The sequence below is a fragment of the Ceratotherium simum genome, chromosome 12 (genome assembly GCF_057802395.1).
Source record: "Ceratotherium simum simum isolate JZ-2026a chromosome 12, ASM5780239v1, whole genome shotgun sequence".
NCBI classification, from domain to species: domain Eukaryota; kingdom Metazoa; phylum Chordata; class Mammalia; order Perissodactyla; family Rhinocerotidae; genus Ceratotherium; species Ceratotherium simum.
The window spans coordinates 31,436,838-31,448,066 of NC_141911.1; the positions used below are offsets into that span (position 1 = coordinate 31,436,838).

General features: G+C 41.2%; 1 protein-coding gene across 2 annotated transcripts in view; it reads right to left on the reverse strand.

The window, feature by feature from the left end:
* Positions 1–1,787, reverse strand: part of RBM46 (RNA binding motif protein 46) — a 46,919-nt gene extending 45,132 nt beyond the window's left edge. For both annotated transcript variants that reach the window (XM_014780176.2, XM_087437236.1), the window contains exon 1: positions 1,723–1,787. The gene's annotated coding sequence lies outside the window, so the exon portion shown is untranslated. The remainder of the gene's footprint in view (positions 1–1,722) is intronic.
* Positions 1,788–11,229: the final 9,442 nt, after the last annotated feature.

Consider the following 11,229-nt stretch of genomic DNA (forward strand, 5'->3'; position numbering starts at 1 on the left):
AATACTCCACCCTCTTAAGTGAAAATCAGCAACTAAAGCAGTGCCTTAAGCAGAAAGTAAGGCATTGCTAATATTTAGTAATTGCAGCACTAATAGTCCTTCTTATGTCTATAACAGCACATAGTTGCACACAAAATAATTTTATTTATTTATTTTTCTGAGGAAGATTGGCCCTCAGCTAACATCGTGCCCATCTTCCTCCACTTTATATGGGACGCCGCCACAGCATGGCTCAAGCAGTGTGGCGGTGCGTGCCTGGGGTCTGAACCAGCCAACCACTGGGCCACCGCAGCAGAGCGCGCACACTTAACCGCTTGCACCACCAGGCCCAACCCCAAAATAATTTTAAAATAGAATGTTTTAAATGTGTACCCTGGAAAGGAGTCTATCATTAGAGCCCATAAGGAGCTTTAATTCTGAAAGGCTCCAAATGGAAGTTTGGCCAACTCAACTATACACTGTAGTGATTCTTAAACGAAAATATCTTCCTTTATTTAAAAAAAGCAAAATTCTACCGACAGATGAATATGTTATTTATATGTTAGTCTTCTTATACAGGTAATACATCCTGCTTCCTGGTTCTAACACCATCCTCAAACACAAAGTGGGACGGATTTGTAAGAGAAGCCACGTCTTAGAAAGCTCCTGCTGATACTCCCTCTACGATATTGGCCTACTTTAGAATCACCTTATATTATAAAGGCTATAACGTTATTTATCAAGACTGTAAAGAGAGCTTAAAGAAACTTCAACATTAGCTAAATTAAATACACATATGAGGAAACCGGTGCCCAAATACATCAAGGGGCTTCACAAGGATCTCAGTTAATATCGACGCCAGGATTAAATCTGAGGTCTCCTGACCCCAGGTTCAGCGGTCTTTCCAGCACCCCAAAGAAAATGTTTTAAAAGTTAGTAATTAAAACTAGCTGATGTTAGGAAACAAAGATAGGACCCTCGCGTGTATTACCATCCACGGCTGCCCGCCCCGTGTCGCGGGTGCGAGGGTTCAGTTATCTTTCCCGCACACCCGCAGCCTTCCGCCGTTCAAACCGGACACGCGAGAGAGCACTTGGGAAGAAACAAGCGAGTCAAAAGCAGAGGACAGAGGAAACTTCGAGGCTCATCCTATTAGAACTCAATGCAAACCACGACGTGATTGCCAAATCTCACCCGGCAGTGGGGACGCCCGGACGCCGTCCCAAAACCTTTGGAGCGGACGCGCGGGCGCGACAACGGCCGGCCGAGAGGGACGGCGGGCGGCCTTCAGCTGTGGCGGTCGCCGGAGGAAGAGGGTTAGGGGGAGAACATGGAGGGCAGCAGGTGGGAAGCGTCCGGAAGGCGGCGGGGGAGAGCGGAAACGAGGCGGAGAGAGGGCAGGGCGCCCCGGGGCGGAAGGAGCCACCGAGGGGCCCCGACGAGACGGGGAGGTGGGGACAGACGGCGGGACCACGCGGCGCGAAGGGGGCGGCAGGAGCTGTCCGGTCGAAAGATGCCCCGTGGGGCTGGGCAGCCGCGCCTGTGACACCTGCCCGCCCGCAGCTCGACGGGGCTGGGGAAGGAGGAGCGCGAACCCGCGGACACCGCCTCCAGCGGGCGTGGGTCCTCGCTGCGGATTTGGCGTGAGAGTGAGTCGACGAGGCTTTTCGCGGCCAGGAGGCAGGGTCTCCAACCGTTACCAGCGGTTTGGCAGTGACCCCGCTGCCCCCAACCCCTTCTCACCCCTTCGGGTCTTCAAATGTTGGTCCTAAATCCCTGGGACCAACGACCACAAACCGCCGCCACCGTTTCGGGCACCAGTCCGTCGGAGCGGGGCCGCCGCAGGGGGGAGGGGAGCGCACGGGGAACAGCTCGCGCCGTCCTCGCGCCTGGGCTCGACTCCCAGCGGGCGCCGCGCGCGGTGGCCTAGCAGCCCCACGAGGAGTGGCGCCTCGACCAATCAGTGACCGGCCGCGGGGAGGAGCGAGAGGGGAGTGGGCGGGATCAACGTTTAAAACTGAAGGAGGCTCTTGGGAGGGGAGTAAAAGTACTTGGAGTGACTGACACTTTAGCCAATTGGGGCGAGAGAGCGGTTTTAGGGGGTGGGTGGACCGGGAGCGATACCAAAACGAAATCCTGCGTGTTTTGTTAAGGGGTGTAAACACAAGGGCTGTGGTTTGAACTTCCGTACTTCTCTTACTTGGGGAAAATGTAGATGCGTTGTAAGGATCTTTCTCTCGTTTAACGGAGTTTTCAACTCTTAACTGCTAGTTTGACCCCGTATACTAACTATGGACCCTTCTTTAATAAGGACTTGGGAGGTGGAGGGTGGGAAGGTATATGGCTAAGAAATGGATTTGCAAATAGGACTAGACAAATAAAGGTTAAATGGTTTAAATGCCTAGGAGAATGGGCTGAATCGAGAGACCTAATAATAGGCCTGACTTGACCACTAATCAGTTTGAGGAGAGATTTGGCGGTGTTGGAGCTGAAGAACCGGGTTCTATGCTTGTGTAAAACAAATTTTCACGGAAACGGCTGTGTGGCATTTTGCATACATACGCTGAGTTTTGCTTTCTATAAAAATAGAGCTTGGGTTGAAATGGCAGACAAAGAAAGAAAAAAAATAGCTTTCGGAACCAGCTTTGTAGATTCATAGACCCGTAGAATATTGGAACTGGAAAGAACCTAGATCGTGTAGTTTCTCCCTTAACAAACCGGAAACTTGACGTCGTGAATAATCTACCTAACGCAGGTCCCCTACTTCCCAACCTCAGGGCTCTGCTTTCTTCCATACTAACTCGTGATATCAGTTCGTTGTCTCCATATGTTCAAGGTACTAATGAATGTCTTAAATTTTCTTTATTAATAAATCAACTCTGGGTGCCAGCCCCCGTGGCATAGCGGTTAAGTTGGTGTGCAGCTGCTGGAAGCCTGGATTCGGATCCTGGTCGCCGACCGACGCACCGTTTGTCAGGCCATGCTGTGGTGGCATCCCACTTAAAGTGGAGGAAGATGGGCATGAATGTTAGCTCAGGGCCAGTCTTCCTCAGCAAAAAGAGGAGGATTGGCATGGATGTTAGCTCAGGGCTGATCTTCCTCACAAAAAAATAAATAAATCAACTCTGTGTGTGTATACATAAATATATATAACATATATATATACACACACACACTCCAACAGTGGGGAATTAGCAAGGACTTTGGAGTCAGACAGATCTGTGCTCAAATCCCCATGTCACCATTTTGTGGTGTGACACCTTGAGCAAATTGCTTAATTTCTCTGAGCTCCAGTTTAAAATGGGGGTTGTGGGAATTAAATAATAAATAGTAATGTTAACAAATGCTGAGCCCTTTTGTGTGCCAGAAACAATTCTAAGGTATTTTCATGTATTAGTTCACATAATTCTCACAGTAACTTTGTCAAAGGTATTAGCCCATGGAACCCCATGTTATAGATTGGGAAACCGAGGCACAGAGAGCTTAAGTATTTTGCTCAAGGTCATACAGCAAGTAAGTTGCCCAGTTTAGCTCTACACCCTGCAGACATAACCACTATGCTATACTGTCTCAAAATGTGTCCAGAAGCAAGTGGCATAATACCCAATGCACAGTGGAAGCTCAACAAAGATTCTTTCCTAAACTCTCTGCCCTTCAGTCAGTTAATGAATACCAATCTCATTTATATAGGCTGCATACGTGCAAAATAAAGCAACTAGAAAATTTAGACTGATAGAATGTACATCTGGTAACCCCCCTTTTCCTTGGGGGATATGTTCTGAGACCCCCCAGTAGATGCCTGAAACCACAGATAGTAAAAAACTCTATATCTACTTAATTTATAAATTAGGCACAGTAAGAGATTAACAATGATAACAAATAATAAAATAGAACGATTATAATAATAGACTGTAATAAAAGTCATGTGAATGTGGTCTCTCTCTCTCAAAATATCTTATTGTACTGTACTCACCCTTCTTCTTCTTGTGATGCTGTGAGATGATACAATGGCTATGGCATGAGATGAAGTAAGGTGAATAACGTAAGCATTGTGACCTGGCGTTAGGCTACTATTGACCTTTTGACCATACTTCAGAAAGAGGATCATCTGCTTCCAGACAGAGGTTGACCCTGGGTAACTGAAACCTTGGAAAGTGAAACCACAGATAAGAGGGGATGACGGTACATACTTGGTATTTTTGACATGTCAATTCTCTACCTCTATCATATTGATTACTATTAGTGGCTGCTCTTTTATTTCTCCGGAAAAAGATTCCCCACATTTCTTTATTTTCGTGTTGGTGCTGTCTCAATTCTCAGTAATTAATTCTAAATACACGTGTTTAAGATTAAACTAGCTGAAATTGTGTTAGACGTGTTAGTCTGAAAAATTCAAACAACTAAACAATTTCTAGGAGTTGCTGTAGGATTCTTAACACATCACTAAGTGGAGATGTTATCTTGTGAGGTGCGAAAGATAGTTCGTGGAAGTAGTCTGAAGGGCTGTTTTACATTTCTAGGTTTTTTCCTACCCCAAGTAGAAAGAAAACCAGATAGACAAAGGCTTCTCAATAGGCATTAGAGTCGGGCCATAGACCCTTGCTTTAGATGAAGGCAGTGTTATGTAAAGACCCTTCCAGTATTTACATTGTATGTCCTTTTGGTCAGATTCCCTCTAAATCTTTTTTATCCAAAGTCTATTAATAGGTGTATTTTTCAAATGCTATGAAAACTATGTTCTCTGCGTGTAAAATTAAAGGAATGGCCTTTAACTTTATTTCTTAAGGCTCTTAGAACAGAAGATCTAAAACATCTTTACCAGCTAGAATTCTTTTTCAGGAATGTATCCCAAATTAGTGTTTGCTATAAATTTATTTGCAAGTTTATGGGAAAAGGTGGTCCAAATTAATAGGAAGAATGAAGTTAAGTGATATAGAGATGTTTTTGGCTAAAAAGAAGCCAAAAGTGGAAAATACTTGTTAGTAAGGGAGAGTTAGCTCCCTTCTGGGGAGCTCTGCAAACACCAGGAAGATAAATAATACTGACCTTGGGACGTAGGAAGAAAATGTTGTCAATAAAAATTGGAAGGGATATATAGTTTGGATACCATGTAAATGTGTTTTTTCCCATATGAAATGCCAGCTTTTTGGAATAAAGTTATCTTCACATACCTTCTGTAAAATATAAATCCCCAAAAGGAAAGAAAAGCAATAAGTCCATGTAAATGTTTAAAATCCAATTTAGTCGTAATAAAAGAAACAAAAGGTGAATAGTTTCATATAAAAGAGGATTGTGCGGTATTCTGGTTTGTTTTCAATGTGTTGGAGCTTCCTCCCTCCATGTCTGGCAGTGATGACACAGATCCATCCACGGAAAACATGATAACTACTTGCATGTGTATAGAATTAGTGGTCTACAGGACACAGCTTGGGACCTAAGGACCCTCCTTTAATCTGGTGACTCTCCAATCTAAATGATATCTCAAAACTCTTTCAGAAGTATGGGAGTAGGGATGCCTGTTTCATGCTTATAGTAAATATGTTTATTCCAATTCACAGACCCTGGTTTGATGCTTTCTGCCTGACATATTAATTTGAACTTTTCGTGACTCTGGGATATGAGTGTCAGCACCAAGATTATAAGGTAGGATAGGTGCTTTTTCCAGTTGTGGTGCTAAGTTACCCTGAACCATCTTTACATCCAGTCATTGTACCTCCCCTGATTAACAACCTATCTTTCCAAGACAACAAATCAGAAATAGAGATCTTTGTACATAATTTAATTGTCTACACAGGCACCAAACCCATATATAAGGTCTCAGTTAACATAGGTGCTAAGTAAAGGAAGTAGTAATCAAGTGAACCGTTGCTGATTGATATTAGTCATTAGTTAACATCAAGATCCAGTCATCCAATTTTTTTTTTCTTTAAATCAACTACAACATTAGAAATAGTGTTAGGCAATGCCAGGAAATTAATCTTTCTCCTCTGAGGGATATAGACTTAACTGACATGAGGAAACTAACATTTGTAAAAAATAACTTTCTAACAGTGAAGATTAAAAATTTAAACACTTGGTTGGAGAGAGTGTGATGAACTCTTTCCTGTCTCATCTCACTGGAGGAGTTCAGTAGTGTGCCTCCTCGGGTAACAAGTTACAGTGGAACCAGAGCTGACAGACCCCTCAGCAATCATTAGGCTGGGAGAGCCGAAATGACTCACCCAGATCACAGACCCAGTTATTGCCCATCCTGGATCTCCAACTCCTCTCTTCTGACTTTCAGTCTTCTGTACTGGCTCTCACAGAAACGTTTAAATTGTACTTTTAACTTCGACAGTGGTTTTTAAAAAGTCGTCAGAAATATATCCAGTGAAGAAAATTATTTTGGCTGAGGACAGCAGGGTCAGCTTTGGTTCAGGGACATTAGTACACCTGGCCATAAAGGATGTGTGAGGCAAAGCAGTTTCTTAGGTATGACATATCTTTCTTTGCACTCCATGGGTGGTGCCCTCCCTAGAGGACCCAGCTCTGACTATCCAACTCGATTTGTCATAGCAGAGGAAGCAGAGGGAGACTCCCTCTCTGTGACTAGGAGAGCATTTTGCCTTTTCTCAGATGCAGGGAATAAGGAGTCCATGGAAATCTAAGAGGGAAGTAGAATGCCGTTACAATCCAGAATGCAGTCTGTGTTTTAAATTAAAGCATCAGATATTTCTAATAAATCATTATATCTGTTTTAATATGCATTCATCTACTTATATGTACAATCTCTAGGGCATCCCTAAAATCACTGGCCTTTTATGTTTTGCCAGCTTTTATTCCATTCCAATTCTCATTCTTAATAATCGAGATACGTTTCCATCTCAACTCTGTCTTAGCACCATTGAATTACTAAGCCCTTGTGACTAAAAAAAAAAAAACAGGAATCTTGTTCTGTTAGAATAATGTATTTAAATGTAAACTGTCAAAACAACTGCCATCTGTAATTTGGATTTCATCAGGATTGCCCTGTGTATATGAGGCAGGCTAACCAGACTGAATGAGAACTACTTCTCCGGTTCAGTCCAGGAGCCCTGTGTAACCCAAATAGAGGGCTTTAATTCTATGAAGAAATAGGAGATGGAAGTCTGTAGCACGTGTTTAGAGGACCAGGGAGTGGGTGAGTAATTAGTTGGAGGTATAAGAGGGAAGAAGGGAGTGGTCAGTAGAATGAGTATAAGATATAAATTCAGGATGATTGCTTTGTTTTAAGAACATATATTAATAGCATGAAATCATACTGCAATTTTACACAGGTTTGTTGTTTCTTCCTACTTATTTCCTAGCTGTGACAAATAGTTAAATATATTTTCTAGTTTATATTTGTAGAAAAGCCTGTTTTTATATACATCTTATGTGCAGAACGGTGTAAAGGGGAAAAAAGCACTTATAGAGTCAGAAAAGCTATAAGCAAATTTCAGCTCTTCTTTTTCTTAGTTGTACATAGCAGCCTGGGTCAACTAATGTAACCTCTTTAAGCTATAGTTTTCACAGTTGGAAAACGGACGTAATACCAACTCTCTCACAGGAGGATAGTGTGACATGAGATAGCACGTGAAGACTCTAAGCCCTCTAGTGGCCACTGCCTATGTGGATGAGACTTTTGATGTCATCTGTTGAATTGTATGTTATCTGTTTGTTTATGATAATTTTAGAAATTTAAAAATAGACATGTAAAAAATTAAGTGCAACAGACTTTCTCACAACTCTAAACTGACTATTTAACATTTGGTCACATATGCCTTAATTCTTTTTTTTAATTAAAAAAAAACCATATGGGGCCGGCCTGGTGGCGCAAGCAGTTAAATGTGCGTGCTCTGCTGCGGCGGCCCAGGGTTCGCCGGTTCGGATCCCAGGCGCGCATCGATGCAGTGCTTGTCAAACCATGCTGTGGCAGTGTCCCATATAAAGTAGAGGAAGATGGGCACGGATGTTAGCCCAGGGCCAGTCTTCCTCAGCAAAAAGAGGAGGATTAACAGATGTTAGCTCAGGGCCGATCTTCCTCACAAAAAAAAACAAAACCATATACACATACATGCATATGATAAAATTAGAATCCCCTTTGGCCTCCCATTTGTTCCCTCTGCCCGTGGATTGTTAATTGGTTCATTTAGTCAACATACATTTATGAGTGCCTGCTATGTGTCAGGCACAATGCTAATTGCTAGAGTGGGGATTCATGGTGAACAAGACAGACAAAAATCCTTGCCTTTGCTTTACTCCAGCTATACTGACTTCCTGACTGTTCCTGACTATACCAGGCAAACTTCTGCCTCAGGGCCATTACTCTTGGGATTCCATGATCCTGGAATGTGCTTCCTGTACATACTCAAGGGGCGGGCTATTTCATCTTCTTTAGGCCTTGTTCAAATTTCACTTTCTCAGTAAGACCTTCCAACGTCATATTATGTAAACTATATCCTTCTTCCACATCGCACATACAAGCTGTATCTATCTCTGCTTTATTTTTCTCCACAGTGCTTCTCACCATCCAACTCTCCATATTTTATTGATCTTGCTATTATCTGTCTCCCCTACTAAAATATAGGATCCAAGAAAGCAGAGATTTTTGTCTATTTTATTTCTTGCTCTGTCTCCAGTGCCTAGCACAATGCCCTTAATAATTGTCAAATGAACGAAGGAAGGAATCAACGATTAAAAATTAGAGGCAGCTTATTTTCCTCTCAAACCTGAATGCTTGACGTGACCTAATGAAAGGAAAGTATAATTCCTATGTGATTTCCTAAATTACAAGTATGTAAAAAGACATTATCTCCATCTCCCTGCTTCTATAGAAAAATTCAAGTATGCACTTGTTTTCAAAATATGTGTGGAATGACTTTCATAATGTCAGGGTTTAGAGAACTTATACCTGAAGTATTTTGAAACTGATGGGAATATGACTCCAAAAATTAGCTTTTGGACAATTTATGCTGCTCTGTTTATTTATCCTTGATTTGAAAATGTAATGAAGTTTAAATTCCTGCAGAATCCAAAGGAAATTTTCCAGCCAGCCTTCTCTTTAGCCTCTGGAAGTTTACTTAGCTGGCAAAGTAGAAGACTCCATTCTTTCACTAACCCCAGGCATCACTGAACAAGTAGTTCAAGGGCATGAGCCACATAGTTCAACAAACATCTGTCTAATACCTACTGATTTCTAAGCACATTCGGAAGACTAATGAGTTGTATTTCAAAACATTTTTTTAGTAGGAGTGATAAGGTGGAGATACATCGGGCTTTGGAATGAAACAATTCAAATACTGGCAGTATAAATTTGGACACAAATTATTTAGCCTCCCAAAGTCTCCATTTTTAAATCAATTACATGTATAACAATATTGCCTGCCTTGTATGTTTGTTGTCTTGATCAAATAAGATACTGTATCAGTCAGGATAGGCTAGGTCATGCTGCAATAATTAAACGATTCCACAAATCTCAGCTTAAAATAAGAAAGGTTTATTTCTCTCTTGAGCTACAGTAGTTGTGGCTCTGCTCCTACGCAGTCATTCCTCAGCTCTTTACTCAGGAACCCAGACTGACGGAGAATGCAAGCTATTACATTGCCTGTTGCCATGGCAGAAGGAAAGGAGATTTCTGGACCATTTCACATGAGCAATTACATGCCAGATTCTAAACTGACACATGTCCTTTCCAATCACATGTCATTAGCTGAAACTGGTCACAAGGTGCCACCAACAAAGGGGTCTAGGAGGTATAATCCTAGGTACCCAGAATGCGGGTACCTGCATTTTTGCTGATCGCTGTCAATGACTACCATTGATATTAAATGTAAAATGTCTAGTATAGCATCCTCCTCATATTCATCCCTTTCCTCTCTCCAGGCTACTCCCTGTATGCCTTCTTGTTTATAAAGTAGAGATACCTATATTTCAAAAACATTATCCTTAAATTCCCAAACTGTGTCCAGTACAATGTTTGAGCCAGAAAATGCTCCATGAAAAAATAGTTAGGTGAGCAAATTAATTTGAGAAACATCATATACTATATCCCTTCTTAGAAATTCTCTGTGCACTGTAGTGCACTGTAGCTAATTAAAAGTTCAGAGATGTCCTGTGGTAAAGATACCTGTTTAATTCTGTTTAACCCAAGGTTTAACAAACTTATTTAATCATCCAACAGGTCTGTATAATGCCTGTTAATAATCTGACAAACACCCATTAAACACTTGTTGGAAAATGCTGCTCCAATGAACATAAGACTAGCTTCACTGAATTTCTAGATGACAACGAAAAAGTTCTTAGCATTTAAAAACAAAATATCTTACTCTGAAATTTATTACAGATTTCCTAGTATATTTAGTTGTTTAAAAATAGTTCTCTATCAGGGGCTGGCCCGACGGCCTAGTGGTTAAGTTCGTCACGCTCTACTTCAGTGACCCAGGTTCAGTTCCCAAGTGCAGACCTACACACTCATCGGCAGCCATGCTGTGGTGGTGACCTACATACAAAATAGAGGAAGATTGGCACAGATGTTAGCTCAGCGTGAATCTTCCTCAGCAAAAGAAAAAAAAAAAGAATCTCTATCAATACATAAGTAAAAGAATGTTAATTACTTTATTCAACAAATATTTATTGAGAATTTAATTCTACCACCAGTACTACTAAAACAAATATGTGTTACTATTCACATTTATTGAATACCACCTATGTGCCAAGTTGATATTGGACCCTAGAGATATATACTGAACGAGCTAGACAAGATCCTTGCCTTGATGGTGGTCATGGTCTAAAAGGGGAATATCAATCAGTAGTGTTTTAAAACTTTGCATGGGTTAATTTCTTTAATTCTCATAACAACCCTTAAAGTTGACACTTTTATTGGCCTCATTTTACAGATGAGAAAAACAGAGGTTGCACAGCTAGTAAAATGTCTAAAACTCAAGGATCGATTAAATAAATTGTAAAACATCCATACAGTGGAGTGCTTTGTAGTCATTAAAAATTCTGTTATGGAAGAATATTCTTGATATGGAAAACACTCCTTGCTATGATTTTGATGGCAAGAGTCCCACTTTTGTTAAAAGTAAAATATTTTTATATAATATTAACAGAAGGATTACAGGAGATATTTTATTTTGCTACAGTGAGCATGTAATATAATTCTTTTGTGAAAAGAAAAAAGATAATGTATTTTTTAAGAGAAAAAAAATCAGATAACTTCCCTTTCTTTCAATGCTTGTGGCTGCAGCC